Below are 14,438 nucleotides of genomic sequence, written 5' to 3' on the forward strand. Positions count from 1 at the left end.
AGACAGACAGACAGACAGACAGACAGACAGACAGACAGACAGATAGATAGATAGACGGATAGATAGATTAATGGATGTTGGATAGACAGACAGACAGACAGACAGATAGATAGATAGACGGATAGATAGATTAATGGATGTTGGATAGACAGACAGACAGACAGACAGATAGATAGATAGACGGATAGATAGATTAATGGATGTCATGTATATAGACAGAAAGATAGACAGATAGACAGACAGACAGATAGATATATAGACAGACAGACAGACAGATAGATAGATAGATAGACAGAAAGATAGACAGATAGATATATAGACAGACATACAGACAGACATACAGACAGATAGATAGATAGACAGACAGATAGATATATAGACAGACAGACAGACAGATAGACAGACAGATAGACAGACAGATAGACAGACAGATAGACAGACAGATAGACAGATAGATAGACAGATAGATAGATAGATAGATAGATAGATAGATAGATAGATAGATAGACAGATAGATAGATAGATAGATAGATAGATAGATAGATAGATAGATAGATAGATAGATAGATAGATAGATAGATAGATAGATAGATAGATAGATTGATAGATTTGTCTGGTCCAGGTTTTTTTTTTTTCATTTTTGATGCCCAAATTTGATGGAGGTGCCCCTTTTCTAAAGTATAATGGCAGTTTTAAAGACCCCTTTACACTTTAAGAATACAATTATAAAGACATGTTGTTTGTCAAATTAAATAATTAAATACTAAAAAACACACTGCCTTTTATCGATTTACTGGAATTTTAAGTTCAATTCAAAATGAATTGCATTAATTTTAAGTTTTTTTTTCTTAATACAATAAATATTGTCCCAAAGCAGTAAATATTGCCTTTAATCTGATTGAGATGACAGCGATAAGGAGAAATTAAACATATGTTGCAAGCAACACAAAACTCTATGCACATTTGTTCATATTTCTTTATTAAAAAGCTGTCAGTAGAATTAAATAATTCTAATCAACCCCATGAATTCTGACAGTGATAATATCTAATGTGTTAAAATGTCTGCAGTAAACATATGAATTCATATCGTAAGATAAGTTAACTGTCTTGTGATCCCTGGACCAGTGGACCAACAGAAACTCACCTCACTTGTTTCAAATGATTCTCAGAGGATTTTGACTGTAAGGATCAAGTAAATAGATTGAGTCCTCTGTACGTCTGTGGCAGCTTTTCTTTCACAGCCATGAAATTACTTTGTTATGGGTGTTCGTTGCATGATTTATATGACAAATGAGGAAAAAGCGAGCAGGAATAGTTTGCGCTAGTGCATCGGGTCTCCGGTGCTCCCAGTAGGGCTGCAGAAGCAAGCACACATGCACTTCATCGCGTCAGCACCTGTGCGGTCAAATGGAGCATCTCTCCAGAGGGTCCACAGGCGAGTATCATGCACGATGCCCACCTGCATGTGTGCAAGCAATCCTTCTGAGTTTAGAGCACAGGACAGGAAGCGGGTTTTGCTCCGTGGTGCGGCGCGCTGTTTGCTGACTGTCCAAATGCTCGTCTCATGTTGGATGTCTTGTTCTGCTAATGGATGACAAAGTTAGCATTCAAGGTTCACTGCCTGGCTTTCCAAGAAGGGATGGTGTAATATGGCTGTTATACGGGTAGGTGCCGATAACAGTCTAGCTATAGACAGACTAGCCAATTGTTGACTGATAAAGTCTTTGAATGCATAGGAAGAAATACTGCACCTCAACTCCGTAAAATTAAACTAAATCCATATTCTTTTTTTTGCCATAAATGAGATGTTTATAAGCTGCCCATCAGCTTACTGTCAAGTTATTGTAAAGACAAGGCCCAGGACTTCACTTCTATAAAAGTGGCAGTGCTGAGACAGACAGAGATTATTATTGGGTGTGTCTCAATCAGTTCAAAAGTCAGTACACTGTCCAGGGAGTCAGACATTTCTAGGGCTGTCACATTGCAGTGCGTTTCAGTCAGTGCACTGAAATGTTCTCCTGAAAGTATCAGAAAGCACCGTAAATGTCGAACTCATACAAAGGGCTTCCAGCTTAATGTCCTCTACCAGTCCTGTTCCCATTCCTCCTATTGTCTCTTCTCCTACCTTTTTTGATGCATATCGATACTAAATATATGACCCTGGACCACAAAACCAGTGATAAGTGTCATTTAGATTTATACAATAAATAAGCTTTCCATTAATGCATGTTTTTTTAGGATAGGACAATATTTGGCCGAGATACAACTATTTGAAAATATGGAATCTGAGGGTGCAAAAAATAAATAAATCTAAATATTAAGAAAATCGCCTTTAAAGTTGTCCAAATTAAGTCCTTTGCAATGCTTAATACTAATCAACAATTAAGTTTTAATATATTTAGGGTAGGAAATTTACAAAAAATCTTAATGGAACATTATCTTTACTTAATGTCCTAATGATTTTTGACGATAATTTTGACCCATACAATGTATTTTTGGATATTGCTACAAATATACCCATGCTACTTATGACTGCTTTTGTGCTCCAGGGTCACATATTTTGCTAGAAAGGTATACACCCTAAGAGTAGTACGCAAGTCGAAATTCAGCCAGGTTGATTATAATATATTTATCTGAATACCATTATGTATGGGTTTCATCCGTTTTGCCCCTTTACTTGTTTTATACAGCAATGACATTGGTAAATATGTTGTACCACACATCATTGTCCTAATGTTTTTAAGAGTATCAATGCCTTTGCTAGTGTCTGAATTAGTGTTCATGATGTACTGAATGATGTCATAGAAAAACTAAGGAGTGGAATTGTCTCAAATGAAGCTAAATATAAATACATACACGCATGCTTTCTAGTGCAGAAGGGGTGAGATGCTTGGCTGAAGGTGCCGGACTAAAATAATCCATCATGTCAGGCAGCACGGTAAATGGGAGTGGCCTCCTCAGTCGACCCAGTGCTCGATGTCAGCCGGCACTTCCTGTTCTCCCAGGGGCCCGTGGTTGTCGAAACAGAGGCTTACGAGAAGCAAAACACAAAAATACCCCGTCCCTTCAATGCCCAAGGGCTTCAGCTGCCTCCGTGTATCCATTACTGGCGCTTTTTGCAGCTCGCACATCGATACAGACGGGCAAAAAGAGAGCTACCGGCAGACCCAGACTCCATGAAAAAGTATGTCTCCATGGATCAATAGCTTATTAATACTGGACAATGGTGCATGAGGACTGCTGGGAACCTGCACAGATGGGGCAGGTGCCCCTGTGGAAGGCTGGAACAGCCTGGAGCGGCTGATTTGGGTGGCTGAGGCCATTGATCTCAAGGGTGAATGGTCACTGAAGTAAAGCACTAAATTGAAGTCAAGCAAAATAAGGTTGCTCTGTCTCAGCTTGCAAAGTAATTATGAGTGTATGCATGCATTTAGGTATGTATTTGTGTGTAATTAGTTGGTCTGTGAATTTTATGAAATAATTTAGTACAATTAATTATGTAAAATAAATTTAGCTTGAAGGACCACCTTCACGGTTTCATGTTTTCTTGTTAGCCCTACTACTACTGGATCAGGGCTTGACCCCTCCATTTTTTCCCAAGGAGCTCCTAAGTTGAGGAGCGCATTTAAAAAAAAAAAAAGATGTGAAACGTGAGTGCAATGAAAATGTGTTAAATAATGTTTTTTTTTTATTTTTAATCAGAATTCAAAAAGTAGGTTTTTAAATATGTTTGCTTCAAGCTATATTTAATAAAATACTTATATAATTATTTAAAGCCCATTTTAAACTGTATAACAGCGGCACATTTCGACTTTAAACATTTTGCATTTTTATTTATTTAAAAAAAAAGTATTTAGTCATAGTCATCATAGTCTTTTGAAGGTTAATAAATAATCACATTAGGCCAATTCCTGTTTTTCCATCCCCAAATTTAAGACTTCTTAATATAAATAATAGGTTTGACTTAATATTTAAGTCTTTTTATTACCTTAAATTTAATTTTAATAACTGATTTTTGTTTTTTGACATTTTAAGGACCCACAGGGACTTTTTCCATCCACACATATGGATAAACACATTTTCCAATTCACACATATCTACCTTTTAGTGGAAAATGTGAGTAAAATGTGTGCACTGTCAATCCTTAAGGATGTGTTCTTGCATTCAAAACCAGCTTTGATTACATACTGGCACTAAAACACTGAAGCGGGTTTTGCTCCGTGGTGCGGCGCGCTGTTTGCTGACTGTCCAAATGCTCGTCTCATGTTGGATGTCTTGTTCTGCTAATGGATGACAAAGTTAGCATTCAAGGTTCACTGCCTGGCTTTCCAAGAAGGGATGGTGTAATATGGCTGTTATACGGGTAGGTGCCGATAACAGTCTAGCTATAGACAGACTAGCCAATTGTTGACTGATAAAGTCTTTGAATGCATAGGAAGAAATACTGCACCTCAACTCCGTAAAATTAAACTAAATCCATATTCTTTTTTTTGCCATAAATGAGATGTTTATAAGCTGCCCATCAGCTTACTGTCAAGTTATTGTAAAGACAAGGCCCAGGACTTCACTTCTATAAAAGTGGCAGTGCTGAGACAGACAGAGATTATTATTGGGTGTGTCTCAATCAGTTCAAAAGTCAGTACACTGTCCAGGGAGTCAGACATTTCTAGGGCTGTCACATTGCAGTGCGTTTCAGTCAGTGCACTGAAATGTTCTCCTGAAAGTATCAGAAAGCACCGTAAATGTCGAACTCATACAAAGGGCTTCCAGCTTAATGTCCTCTACCAGTCCTGTTCCCATTCCTCCTATTGTCTCTTCTCCTACCTTTTTTGATGCATATCGATACTAAATATATGACCCTGGACCACAAAACCAGTGATAAGTGTCATTTAGATTTATACAATAAATAAGCTTTCCATTAATGCATGTTTTTTTAGGATAGGACAATATTTGGCCGAGATACAACTATTTGAAAATATGGAATCTGAGGGTGCAAAAAATAAATAAATCTAAATATTAAGAAAATCGCCTTTAAAGTTGTCCAAATGAAGTCCTTTGCAATGCTTAATACTAATCAACAATTAAGTTTTAATATATTTAGGGTAGGACATTTACAAAAAATCTTAATGGAACATTATCTTTACTTAATGTCCTAATGATTTTTGACGATAATTTTGACCCATACAATGTATTTTTGGATATTGCTACAAATATACCCATGCTACTTATGACTGCTTTTGTGCTCCAGGGTCACATATTTTGCTAGAAAGGTATACACCCTAAGAGTAGTACGCAAGTCGAAATTCAGCCAGGTTGATTATAATATATTTATCTGAATACCATTATGTATGGGTTTCATCCGTTTTGCCCCTTTACTTGTTTTATACAGCAATGACATTGGTAAATATGTTGTACCACACATCATTGTCCTAATGTTTTTAAGAGTATCAATGCCTTTGCTAGTGTCTGAATTAGTGTTCATGATGTACTGAATGATGTCATAGAAAAACTAAGGAGTGGAATTGTCTCAAATGAAGCTAAATATAAATACATACACGCATGCTTTCTAGTGCAGAAGGGGTGAGATGCTTGGCTGAAGGTGCCGGACTAAAATAATCCATCATGTCAGGCAGCACGGTAAATGGGAGTGGCCTCCTCAGTCGACCCAGTGCTCGATGTCAGCCGGCACTTCCTGTTCTCCCAGGGGCCCGTGGTTGTCGAAACAGAGGCTTACGAGAAGCAAAACACAAAAATACCCCGTCCCTTCAATGCCCAAGGGCTTCAGCTGCCTCCGTGTATCCATTACTGGCGCTTTTTGCAGCTCGCACATCGATACAGACGGGCAAAAAGAGAGCTACCGGCAGACCCAGACTCCATGAAAAAGTATGTCTCCATGGATCAATAGCTTATTAATACTGGACAATGGGGCACGGGGACTGCCGGGACCCTGCACAGATGGGGCAGGTGCCCCTGTGAAAGGGTGGAACAGCCTGGAGAGGCTGATTTGGGCGGCTGAGGCTATTGATCTCAAGGGTGAATGGTTGCTGAGGTAAAGCACTAAATTAGACTCAAGCTAAATAAGGTGTACTCTTGCATTTGGATGTGTATTTATGTGTTATTAGCAGTGTTGGGTAGTAACACATTACTTAGTAACGCATTACTGTAATTTGATTGCTTTTTTAGTAACGGAGTAATTTAACGCGTTATACCTTTCAAAATAGTAATTAGAGTATAGTTACAAGCCGAGGTCTCTATACGGTACTCTCATTATAACACACAAATTGTAGACATTATGAAAGATTCATATGCATATATTCATTGTGTTATAACAGAGCTTCGTGAGATTGTGATGAACTGAGATGTCATCTTTTTAGAGATTGTAAAAGCAGCACTATTTGCTGGCATTCTGCCATGCCAAACCATGTACGCAGCAGCCTACGCTTGCTTTAGTTAAAAGTAACAGTGTTCTGTGAATGTTGATGCTTTAATAACAAATATTTATCGGGAGCGTTTATGCTGGGATTTCATGTAAATTTCATGGATGTAGCCACAGAAAAAAGTAACGTAACTAGTAATGTAACTAATTACATTTGAAATAAAGTAATCAGTAATGTGATTACTTTTAAAAAGAGTAATCAGTAATCAGTAATTTAATTACATTTTCAGAGTAACTTGCCCAACACTGGTTATTAGTAGGTCTGATAATTTTATGAAATAACTTGTACACAGTACAGTGATGTAAAATAAATTTTGCTTGAAGGACCACCTTCACGGTGTCATGTTTCCTGTCAGCACACTACCACTAGGATCAGGGCTTTACATATTTATGTATGTATTTATGTATTATTATTATTTCTTCTTTTTTTTTTTTATTTCCCAAAGAGCACATCAGTTTTAATTTTGACAACAAATTTTTAGTAATTTTCATTGGTGAAAAATATCATTGATGAAAATGATTGTCATGTGCTCCAAATTGAAATATTTAGGAGGGCATTAAAAAAACACAAACTTTAGGAGTGCATTGAAAATGTGTCAAATAATAAAGGGATACAAGGAGACATTTACAAGCAAAATGATTACACTAGGTTTTTAAATATATTTTATTCAAATATATTTGAAAAATGTTAAATATATTGAATAAACTATATAAAAACACCACGTTTTGACTTTGAACATTTAACATTCATGTTTATTTCATGAAAAAAATAGACATTGATCACGTTAGGCTGTATCACAAATCTTGTTTTTCCATTCTCAAATTTAAGACCACTTGAAACAACGAAAAAGATGAAAATATTATAACATTTAAGAAATGCAAGTCTTTTTATGACCTTGTTTTTTTTTTGTTTTAGACCTGAGGCCCAGAGGATGTGTTCTTATGTTTAAAAACAGCTTTGATAGCAGACTGGTACAACACAAATGGCCATGTTTTTAAAGGGGTCATATGATGCGATTTCAAGTTTTCCTTTCTCTTTGGAGTGTTACAAGCTGTTCGTGACTAGATAACATCCCTAAAGTTACAAAGACTAAAGTCTCAAACCCAAAGAGATATTCTTTATCAAAGTTAAGACTCGTTCACGCCCTCCTAAAATGCTTCGTTCTAACACGCCCCCCACATGTCTATGTCACTATGTGGGAAGATTTGCATAACACCTCCCAAATGTTCACGCAAAGAAAGAAGGCATACCTTTATTGTTGCTGCCCCTGCCGCCGCCGCCATGTTGTGAAGATGCTGTGTGTTTCGTTGTGAAAGCGAATCTACTTTGTTTGGTCTTCCAAAAGAGGACACGACTAGAAATCAGTGGTTAAGTTGTATTTACAACACTGTTCCAGAACAGTTCAACCCAAATATTCAGATGTGTGCAGATCATTTTATGGAGGACTGTTTCCTGATCCTGGGAGAGTAAACTACAATGCCGGCTGTTCTGACTCACAGACTATAAGTACATTTTCATATTTAAAGAATTTGCCACTGATGATTCAAACGCGAATTTTGAGCAGTGTAGAGTAGCGCTTGTTGTTTGCTGTTTTTCCGATCACAAATGCAGACATGGTTTTATGTTTACGTGTCGCAATGCAACGCAACGCAACGCGTAAAAAGACAGTATAAGTCATTATAATCAGTAATTATGTTTTTTATTATTTACATAAATTATATACGTAAAAATTCTGAAAAAAAAAGTTTCTAATGGGTTTTACTGGTTTTGTCTTGTCGCGCTGGGACACGCCATCACAGTATGGTGAGGGGCGTAACATTTCCGTCACACGCTTGAGGTATTCAGCCAATCACAACGCACTGGATAGCTGGCCAATCAGAGCACACCTCCCTTTTCAGACCAATGAGCTTTGTAAAAATCAACGGGCATAGAGAAGAATCAATAATGTACAGTATGTGGAAAAGAATGTGTTTTTTGAACCTTAAACATCATAAACCCATTTCATTACACCAAATACACAAAATAATGTTCTTTTTAGAAACATCATATGACCCCTTTAAAGTTTGTTGCTCATGACAAGAGATACTGAAGAGACAGCAAGGAGTAATGCAATGGCCAAAGGCTGTCTGCATTTAAATCATAACCCAACAATTTAAAAAAAATAAAACATAAAAAAATAAATAAACAAAAATAAAAAAATCACAGACTGAATACATAACTGTGTGGAGAAAAAAAGAAGACTTCTAAAGGCACTTTTGTATACTTCCTATTTGTTGGTGAGTTATTAAGATGACTAATCTGCCACAATAATGTCTAAATTATCTTCTTTTTTTTCTCAGCAGATTGATGGATGCTATATTAGATATGTAAAGTATGATTTAACCTCAAGTTACATTTACATCTAATTTTTAGTCTACATTTATAATCTACTTTTCTCAACGAGGCATTGTTAATTTTCTCAGTAAGACATTATTTTATGATTCTTCTGTTCTTCTCAGCAGATTGATATATTAGATTTATAAACGATGGTTTCTCATCAGTATCAAGTACTTCTGAATTTGTAATCAATCAAAATATCTGAAATTTCAGAACACCAAAATGAAGACTTGTTTACTGTTTACCATCCATGTAAGACATTGTTTTTTTTTCAGTATGACACTGTTTTATGAATCTCCTTGTCTTTCCAGTAGATTGATTTATGAAATATATTAGATTTGTAAATTATGATTTCTGCTGTCAGTATCGAGAGTTTATGACTTTTAAACCCAACAAAGGATTTGAGATTTCAAAAACCCAAAATGTTTTTTCAAATGTCTACATTTAGTATCTTCCCAGTAAGACATTGTTTTATGGCTCTTCTTGCCTTCTATTCTTGCAGCATCTTAGCAGGAGGTCAGACAGCAATAGTAATTCAGCGCACTTCAGAATGGGTGTTGTCACATTGTCATGGCTATTATTTTACGCATGTGCTCTGCCATAGGGCCACTATTTCAAGGTGTGATGGCATGTCAGTGGCGCGCGTGTTAATTTTGTTAAAAGGCGAGAAATAAATCAATTCTCCATCCCCCAGACTGGCTTGTGTTGGACATATTGTCTGTAAGTATGCATTACAGAAAGCAGGTCATCACTCACGGTCTCGTCGAGTGCATGTCTGCACAAAAACCTACATATATAGGCATGCATACAGATTCAAGCGTGAACATGTGCTGCTGTGTAAAGATGTTGTTTTCCATTCCAGGGCCCTGCAGGGAACCTTTTATTAGATCTTTATGGAGGTTTGCATCACATGCATGTTCTCAAATGCCCTCATACATAACATGCTTTCCTCTGTGAATCTCTTACCCTCGACGAGTTTTGTATACTTTATATTGGAGCCTCAACTTTTGTAGTATTAAAACAGTTGCTTTGGCAATGATCTGCTAAATCTTATCATAGCACAAAATGAGTATCGTGATCATTAATATAATCCCCTCTTTGTGTTAGCAAATATGTATCCTCCCATCTCAGATATTTGTGGTTACGTCACATTGTACACAAGCACCTGCACTAAGTGATTTGTGGAACTTGGCAAATTGATTTAGGAGTCTGGGGGCCTGGCTGCCAGTTTGTTATCAAAGTTCATGCATCGTATTTACCCGGCTGCGATTAACTTAACAAGGGACATATATCACATAATTAATCCGACTGATTACCATCAAAAATCTATAAAGCTGCAGCATGTTTCTCTGCTTCACTTCCATTAATTATGTTTGCCTGATAAAGAGTGAGAACGGAGAGAGAGCACGAGTTATGCACTCAATGATGTCAGCGGTTACCTAAACTGAAGCTGCTTTTAATTGAATATATGGGCTTTAGTTTTGGGTTTCATTGTTGCCGGGCAGTTTTCGCATTTTAGGCAGCATAAGGGCTCAAATCAGGTACAAAATGAAGAGTGATCATAACTACAGTCCAGTTTTGCTCATTAGTTATCCTATTTAGCTTAATGAATGGTTGGAGATGTCCATTCCACTCCTGCTATCAGTCTTATTCCAATTAGGACAGTGTATTTTTTTCCCAGCATACATTGCAACGGTTGATTTTTAATTAATTTGCTTTTACGTCGTTTTATGTCATGCACTGTTAATAATGTATGCTTATTTATTTATTTATTTATTTATTTACGATTTTGGTTTATCTTTGAATGTTACCATGAAGAAGCATGCTAATAGGGTGGCTTGTTCCATTGTGTTTCATTTAAATTATTTTTGACAGTCGTTTAAAATGGTTTTCTTAGAGTTTCTTGTAACTGTTCATCTGCTGCTTCTATTTTCCTTATGTTTTTCGAGGAAAACTGCTATAACATTATACAGTGTCTGTTTTGTCTTTCCTCTTTCCTTAAAGGGACAGTTCACCCAAAATTGAAAGTTGTGCCATCATTTACTTACCGAGTTGATGGTAGCCATTGAAGTCCATAGTACTATGGAAGTCAATGGCTACCATCAACTGCTTAGTTTCCCACATTCTTCAAAATATATTCTTCAGTGTTCAGCAGAAGAAAGAATCTCTTACAGGTTTGAAGCAATTTCAAGGTGTGTAAATGATAACACAGTTTTACTTTTTTGGTGAACTATCCCTTTAAGGACATTCATTGACTTTCCTCTCAGGTCAGTGCATGCCATTATGGAGAAACAGAGTAAGCGTGGTGATGCTACAGTCTAGGTTTATCTAATAAGAGAGTCTAGTCAAATCCACCTCATCAAATGAGGAATATTTGGTGTAAAGGATCAAAATGAAGTAAATGAGTCACTGATTTCTGGAAAAAGGCAGTTCCTGAGGTATAGTGCAGCACAGAGACTACTTTAATATTTAAACAGCAGCTACTAAAATGTTTACAAATTACCAAAATAAGTCCATTGCTGGAAAAGAGAAAAGGTGACTTTTTAAAATTCAGTTTAGAGCAAAACATTATTTTAGAACTATTCCCAATACATGTATATAAATAATGTCCCAAAAATGAAGATTTATCCCTTAGTGGTAGTACTAACTGCTACCAAAACGAAATTAACACACTAAACCAGTCAAATTAAATTAAAAACCTTTGTGAAAAAGAATCACACTTTAGCATGCTTCTAAAAAGAGAACTTATTGCAGAAAACATATAAAGTGCAAACTGAATGCTTTTTAATTGCACTAAAATTAAAAATGGACAATTTTAAATAAAAAAAAACTTTTAATTGACACTTATTCAATAAAATTAATAAAATTGCAATATTATTAAATGCAGTTTGCTGAACTTTAAAGAGCTTTTTTGACTCACTTAATTAGGACTTAAGTATACATCTCTATATGTAATTTCATAATGACTTAAGTTGTCTTTGAAATATGATTGAAGTGCACTGCTTAATATACTGACAAGCATTTATGGTAAACTAAAAAGAAAAAAAAATATTTAAATATATGTTTAAATGGATAATTAGAAGTTGCAATTTAGTACATTTAAATAGATATGAACTTTAAATGTAATCAGATAACACTCAGGTACTTTACATGTGCTTTAGATGTTAGTCAACACATCACGTGTACTTCTTTAAAGCACAACAAAAGACTATAAAAATACAATCATTTACTTAAAATTTTTAGTTTGACATTAAGTGCACGTTTTAAAAGTCTACTTAAGTGTGTTAAGAAACATATTCATGAACGTATTCTGCCCTTGAGTACACTTAAGTAGCCTGTTATTTCAATAATACGGTATATTCTGCGAGTACTGCTTTTTAAAAATATACTTTTAGGATTTGAAATACACAACATTAAGCTCACTTCTTTTTCACAAGGTAATGTTCTCAACAATTGGAGAACTCCAGAAAGCAAGATAATAGAGGTTTTACCATATGCTTTCGAACTGCAATTTTGTTTCCATGTCTTTGTGGATTGTGGAAAAAAAATCCTCTCGCTTTTAAATAAAATTATAGTGATATATTTAACAGCTGATATATTTGTGATTTTCACAAAATGTTCCATCTGTTGAAACTGAAGTCCTTTCTTATTCTGATATATTTTGAGGAAAAGAACTTTAAAGATTATTGCTGCTTCTCAGATGGCTTCCCGTCCTCGCTCTCCCACTGAGACAATTGCTTCCAGTCTCAATAAGTGAAGACAGAGGAGAGAAACAGAGAGGGGGGATAACTGATTTCCAAACTCCATACACTGTTCCCGGACGGGCCTCTTGACAAACATCTATCAGCAGAGACAGGCATTTGTGCTGGGGCTTCACCTCAGAGGGATGAGGGGTGACCCGGCCGTCTTATCATCCTATCTGACTGTCTGTCCTCCATCTCAGACTGCCGTCTGGCCAAAGCAAGACTCGCTCCTGCCTTCCCACAGATCTCATCTCCTCACATCAATCCAAAGCATCATCTTCAAATGCTCTTTGCCTTTCCATGAGCACAGACACACAGTCGCTTCCCTTTTGTCTCCATCTCTGACGGAGCTCTTCTTTAGAGGCTTGACTTGCCATTTTTCTTGCTGGCACACGTCTGCCTTTCTTGCTTCCTCTGTCTGACATTCTGAATCCCGTCAGAATACACTTTTACCTCCTTATACCACAAACACTTGCGCCTCTTTATGCATTTACTGATAATAGTCTTATACCAGGGGTAGGCAAGTTCGGTCCTAGAGAGCCGCAGTCCTGCACAGTTCAACTCCAGCCCTGAAAACAAAACTCACCTGCCTATAGCCTTAGTAATCCTGAAGACCTTGATTATCTTGTTCAGGTGTGTTTGATTAGGGTTGGAGCTGACCTCTGCAGGACTGCGGCTCTCTAGGACCGGACTTGCCTACCCCTGTCTTATAGTCACAACAACGGCATAAATGATCATTTATAAGTATGATGCAACGTTTCATATCAAATCAAATTAAAATGTAAACAAAAGTAAAAATCTTAGTGTTAAATTGGTACACTAAAAAAAACAAAAAAAACAACAACTACATTTAGTATTTATGTGTTTGCATTACATAAAAAAATCAGTTGGATTACGTTGGCATTTTGAAACACTGACATTTTAACGTAAATGTGATGCATATTTGTGTTTTATTTTGTATTAAACTAAATGTGTCTAAAATAATATATATTTATAAATAAATCCTATTTCTCAATACTTTTAACTAATTGAACATTGGTCAAATTTATGCTGATTTTAAGCAATTTGAAAAAGTGCATTTTTAAAACTTGATTATATATATATATATAAAAAAATAGATGCAATACATAATAATAAACTATTCCATGATTGATTGATTGGCTGATTGTACTTATTTATTTAATGCAAAAATCGTACCTGTTTAATTTATGTATGACTGACAAATACATTCAATGTATTATTTTGTTTGTGTTATCCAAGCAGGTTATTCAAAACGCAATTCAAAAACACAAAACTTAATTTTAGCCATATATAGTGCAAATTTCAGTAAAAAGAAAAAAAAAATGTAAAAAAATATTTATACTGTATATATACGGTGTATATATACACACACACATATACCTGTATATATATATATAAAATTGTAAGTGTATGGTAATATTAAATCTGAGCATTTTGTAAAGTAACGTCATAATCTGCTGCTATCTGCTGAGTTTAGGTTGGAATTCATGGCTGTGAAGAATAAAATCTGGCGAAACCTTTGGGAGTAGAGGAGTAGATTAGTATTGGCAAGAGGACTTGGGGTCTGTTTGCTCAGCGTGTTCCTCCACATTTAACGGTTATTTACATGTTACACAAATAAATAAACTGGCCTTCGGAACATCGGTAGGTCATGGCAGCATAAACAGAGAAGTCACATCCAAGAATGAGAAACCACTGCTGTCATGTGTGAGACGAGCCAGTCAACACAGCATGAGCTTCTGCGTCTGTATGACACAGTCCTGACAATGAGATATACAGTAGATGACAATCAGCTCGACTGTCTGACAATCATGCTGTTAAAAGAAAAGTCATCTGGTTCTGTTCTCCCCCCCCCCCCCCC

Source organism: Sinocyclocheilus grahami, unplaced genomic scaffold (genome assembly GCF_001515645.1).
Source record: "Sinocyclocheilus grahami isolate Dianchi unplaced genomic scaffold, SAMN03320097.WGS_v1.1 scaffold300.1, whole genome shotgun sequence".
NCBI lineage: Eukaryota > Metazoa > Chordata > Actinopteri > Cypriniformes > Cyprinidae > Sinocyclocheilus > Sinocyclocheilus grahami.